Here is a 6,032-nt window from a genome sequence, read left to right as displayed (position 1 = left end):
GAGCATATGTTCAGTCTTAAAATGCCTAGCAAATTACGGACCAGGCAATAAGTCCAGCAGCTATCTCAATCAATCGTCAGCTATGGAAAGATCGGGTTCCAAAGGCCGGATCCCTTGTGAATCAAGTCACGAAAAATTCAAGAATCGGCAACAGGCCATGGGCCTATTTCTTCAGTGCCGACACTTCTATTCTATTCTATTCTAGTGACTTTCTCCACGTACATTTAGTGACTTTCTTCACGTGCATTTAGTGACTTTCTTCACGTGCATTTAATGATTGTCTCCACGTGCATTTAGTGGCTTTCTTCACGTGCATTTAGTGACTTTCTTCACGTGCATTTAGTGATTGTCTCCACGTGCATTTAGTGACTTTCTTCACGTGCATTTAGTGATTGTCTCCACGTGCATTTGGTGACTTTCTCCACGTGCATTTAGTGATTTTCTCCACGTGCATTTAGTGATTTTCTCCACGTGCATTTAGTGATATTACAACGTGCTTACGGCGTCATCTACACGTGTCCACATCTCCAAGTATCCACATCTCCTCGTGCCTACGTTGTCACATACCTCCAGTAACTTCTATACGTGACGCCGACAACACCATGCACCACTCACTACGCGTGTCTTCATGCAGCCTCGAGATCTCGCCAAGCCAAGCCCCTTAATTGTCTCCACCACCGGCCTCATCTTCCACTTCCATCGAGATCATCACCATCGAGCAGGTCGCGTGAGCTTAACCAAAAATAAATTCATATCACCAATTGCTGTTGTATTTATTGACCCGCCCAGTTATATCTTGCCGCACCTAAAATTTCTCTCTGATTTGAGTGAATTTTACAAGTTGCCTTGGCCTTCAAATCCACTGATTCATTGGAGTCAAACGTAGTAAATGTGGGCAAAGTCGCCACACCTGCATCCTTATTCTTGGAGTCTGTGCGAGACCCATTTTCAATCCAGAATATCACCAAGCCAGCCCGTATTAGGGGTAAACAGACCTCAAATATTTTAGATCACGTGGTTGGAGACAATGCATGAATCAATTGATAGAATAAATAATTTTGAAAATTTACCAAATTTTGATACCCTAAAAATGTTGAAAAATAATTTTTTTAATATTTGAAAATAAAATTAGAAATTTATTGTACATGTGTAACATCCAAGACACTGGATTCATCAGAAGTGTTGTCTTTAAAAAGTAAATTTTAAACGCATATTATTAATATAAAGGCTGATATATTTGTCTCTATTGATGACAGTCCGCCAACTTGGATTTCTCGCCCTGGACGCTTTCGACAAGCGGGGACGGGGCCGAGACGCCAACGCCCTCGAGCTAGTATTTGGGCTGCCAAAAATTAACGGAATCGTCGTAAGTATTTCCGATGAGTGGGACGCCTCTTGGAGGCCGCTGCTTCAAATTTATTTTTATTTTCTCGATTCGACATGCCAAAATTATAATGAGTGTAATGGCCCCATTGGCAAGCGTTTCATTGGCCAGCTGAGCACATTTTGCCTGGATTATGGCTTCCCTGAAACAATGTAGGGCTAGTGCTAGCCGTCTACATGAATATTAAATTCAAAGTAACATTCTAACTTTGGAGATTTTGATTGAGCTTTCATTGAACATTCTCAGTAAATACATAAGAAAGTAACTAGCTCGCAGGAATTGCAAAATCTTCATAATCTACATTGAATAATGCACTGCCTTCGAAGAGCCTTCCATGCAGGTGCGGGAGGCTTGATAAAATCTACGGAGTTTGTCCTTAAAATTTAACTATAAAATCTCGGCTTGCAGGATCGGCTGCATGACTTTCATATAAGATTGAATTCGAATCAGAATAAATTTCAGAGACATGGTTTCAAATTTAAGTCAAGTAATTTACGTCACTAATTTCTGGCACGAGAAAGATAATGTGACAAAACAAAAAGGACATTGTACAGTATAAACAGCAAGACTGGCATCATTCATTACACCTTTCGTCAACTGCGCTCAATTCCCTGCTCTCAACTACGTAAAGGAAAACATTGATCATAATGTGCACTGCATTTATATTAATTCTAATAATAATTTACACTCCTGCATCACCCAACTTAAATAATAAACGTTCGCTTGCTGCATAATGCAAATAACGACCTAAAATAATTCGATATAAGATAATAATAGCACGATCGGAAATGTGTAGCAAATCAATTATTAATTGGTCGTCGGTAAAAAAAAAATATTTTGTGAATGATCTATACTCCCTACCTGCATCGTCAAAACCACATCCTACTATTCTTGGGCACATGTACAACGAAATAACGCACTTCGAATCTAAAGACTGCAATGCCGAAATCTTTATTGAATAAATATTTTTTTGTAATATTCGTGACGGTGAGCCCGTACTGACCGAAAGCACGAAAATATGTAATCATTATTACATTTTTCTCGCGGTATCGTGACAACACGTCGAGGTCCTTCTTCTCCAACACTTCGAGCTCCACTGCTGCCATATTCAGTCCCCACAACTTGGTGGTCAACCGAACGGGATCCAGTGAAGAGCTATACAATAGAGAGCATTACAGTATTGTGTGGGGGTTAATTTTGCCGCCCACATTTAATTCATTCTACTTCATTTTGGAGAGTATATTTTCGGAAAGGGATTGAAATTATAAAGTGATCAATCAAGATTTGTTACGGTAAAAAAATATAATAACATAGGTATCCCCAAATGATGTTTTAAATGAGACAGATGGAAATAAAGGAATAAGCGAGATAAACATGATTGGCTAAAAAGAAAAGTTAACTTATCTGGATGCAAGCAATATTAAGCCAACGTGACCTGCTTGATGATGTCGGCCACGGGACGAACTAGGAGACAGGAGCACGTAGTGATGACGAGGACTTACTGCAGTGTCTCCGGAAACCTCTCGGATTTTCAGCTCAGTGTATTTCGTTTGATTTTCAATTGTTGTGATTTTTTCTAATGTTTTTATGAAGCTAGTTACTCACGAAAAAGCTAGTTAATCAGCAGTTTTCCTCACCCTTCTATCACACATAAAACAAATATTCACTCTTCTATCATTCCATCTGTTTGTCCGTGCATTCACACTCAAAGCATTTGCTCTCACACAGAACATTAAGTCTCTACCTCTACTTCCGTCATATAAGGAGACTTAATGTCATATTCTTCTACTTCCGTAATATATATATTTAGTCAGTTGTACAGTCAAGCATACTCTAAAGTTCAACCCCGCTTTCATTCATTATTACTGCATCATCAGCATACAATAGCATTTTTAGTCTTTCATCTCCAACACACACTCCCACATCCATTCTTCTCAGTCTGGCAGCCATCTCTTCAGTGTATAGGCTGAAGAAAAGTGGAGACAGGATACATCCTTGTCGAACACCCCTCACGCACTTCACCCAGTCAGTCTCTACATCTCCAAGCCTATATTTAGCTCGAGTGTTTACGTACATACTTTTAACTATCCTCACATACTTTTTCACTCTTACCAATTTTATCCAATATCTGGCACAACAATTTTCTGTCAACTCTATCATACGCTTTTTCTATATCTATAAACGCCAAGTAGACTCTCCTTCCATCTCTCTTCATTCTTCCAATCAATTCATTCACAGCAAATATGTTATCTTCTGTTCTTTCGTCACACCTGAAACCTTTCTGCTCCTTACTAAGTACTCTTTCACACTCCATACATATTTGCACTTGCTCAATCAAAACTGTACAGAAAATCTTGCTACAGGTGTCAGCAATTATAAAATATGAATAACTATCAATAATAATTTAATTGAACACAAATAATCATTCAGGGCCTAAGAGGTCCCATAGCTAATATAGATGTAAACTGTACAGCGCAATAAATTGGATATAAAAAAATAAACCAAATAAATTTTCTCTTGAATTTCTCTTCCCTTTCTTTTTCATCTCACCCTTAACAAGAACTTTTACACCCCTCTAGCCTTTCCTTTTATGTCGCTTCCACCTGGCTTGGTCTCCTTTTTTCCTCCCTACTGTCCGAGAGTAGGTCATGTCCGAGAGTAGGTCGCGGAAACAAGTCCGAATGCGTTTACCAACAGACCTAGTTAGTTATCGAGTCCACGAGTCAACATCTGATAGACACGTGATAGATCACGCGATCAAGACCTCAGTAGTGGGCGGAAGCGAAGCTTATGAAAGGTCTAGCAACCTTAAGGGGACCCACTACCCTAAAATTTTCAATTTTGGGCGTTTTTCGGTTTTTATGCTCATCTGAAAGCTGGAATTCTGCTCTTTCTAATGGTACCACTGCCATCGCTGTACGCCAATATTTACGGTCATGACGTCTCTTTAAAGGGAAGCGGGTGAGAGAGTTCTTTAAGTAATTATATATAAAGTAATTAGCTGCTGAAATCTTTGAATATAGTTTCTACTTGAGTTGTGCTGCAGTTACATGCATAGTTTCATCTTAAAGCTGACATTCTGAGCTTTCCAACGATACCGCTGCGATCCATGTACGGCAATATTGACGCAGATGGCCGGGCTTTGATGGGGGGCGGGGGGTGGAGTTCCTTCACTAAATAGACCTTAGAAAATTACAGCGGCAAGACTACATATCTTGGTGTATCTGGCATCTGAGCTCAGTTACCCTCCTAACATTGTACGTAGAGGTGCGCTACAAGTTGCTGCTAGCATCCTTGAGTGCATTAAGCTACAGAAGCCTGTAGTTTGGTATCCATGCTACATTGAGTGCCTATTTCGAGGCGCACGGGACTTTGTCGCGCCGTCCTGAAAAGTTTGAAAAGTTCAACTTACTGTCACGGAAAACCTATCTCCTCCTACAGTTTTCCAGCTACAGCAATGAGACATATACCATTCGATTTGTAAAGACCATACCTATAGACTCTGTGATCACTTTTTTGAATTTCAGTCTGGTTCGTTTTTTATATGGGGGAGAAGGGGGGGGGAGGGGGGAAAAATGGAAAAAATGGGATAAAACGCGCATAAAAGAAAAACTAAGGAGAAAATGAAAAAAGTGATCACAGAGTCTATAGGTATGGTCTTTACGAATAGAATGATACGTGTCTCGATGTTGTAAGATGATATTTGTAGGAGGAGATAGATTTTCTAAAGTACCCCTTTTTAGCCGTTTTCTATGAATTTCACGTTTTCTATCAATTTTTTCGAAAAATTTATATGAGCAAAATTTTCTTATTTTTACATTTTACGCATGTATGTGAAGTTTCATGATGATCGGATAATAACTGTAGAAGTTTTTCCGGAGGGTAGTGGGTCCCCTTAAGCAAATCACCCCAGTAGCTGATGAGCACTCCGCGATGTAGCGTGTCGTTAGAGTTCTCTGACCTTACGGTCGATGCCGTAGCTTATAGCTCTGTATCGCAACTCTGTATTACCACCCCGAATGCAAGATACGTTATCTGGACTTGTGTGTCTTACTTACCCTCACTACCTTAGTCAACGAACCCGATCCTCAGGTAGAGCTTAATATCGTAGATTGTAGTAATTTACAACCTGTGACACTACTAACAAATGAATAAGTGATGCGTGGCTGATGACCCTTGTAGAGGCCTGACTCCGGAGTGTCTTTTTTTAGAGTCCCCACGCCCCAAATCCAATTCTTTAAATGTGCAAATTTTGGCATAAAGTATATTCTTCCAGAGTAAAGGAGACGTGTTCACCCAGGCATTCATTTGAAACTGACAACGATGCTTCAGTCGTAATAATTTTTTCCCCCCGATTTTGCACTCATTCGCCAGTTTCATGACTACAAGGGTTCAAGATTGCAATAAACATATTATATATTATACACTTCTACGCAAAATTAAATAAAGCTATTACTTATACATTCCTAACTACTTAGGGAGATCTATACATTGCTCGAAATTACCGAAATTTGGCTATAAGTGAAAGTTTTGCGGCTTTTCCGACCAGCAGCGGTCATTTTTGCGGCCAATTTTGCAGTCACTCTCATTAATTGGTTTCGATTTGAACTTCAAAATCAAATGGATGACATTTCTTGAATTACTTCCA

This window comes from Hyalella azteca, unplaced genomic scaffold (genome assembly GCF_000764305.2).
Source record: "Hyalella azteca isolate HAZT.00-mixed unplaced genomic scaffold, Hazt_2.0.2 contig3603, whole genome shotgun sequence".
In the NCBI taxonomy this organism is placed as follows: Eukaryota; Metazoa; Arthropoda; class Malacostraca; order Amphipoda; family Hyalellidae; genus Hyalella; species Hyalella azteca.
The sequence above is the reverse complement of the archived record's forward strand: the minus strand, read 5'-3'. Positions refer to the sequence as shown.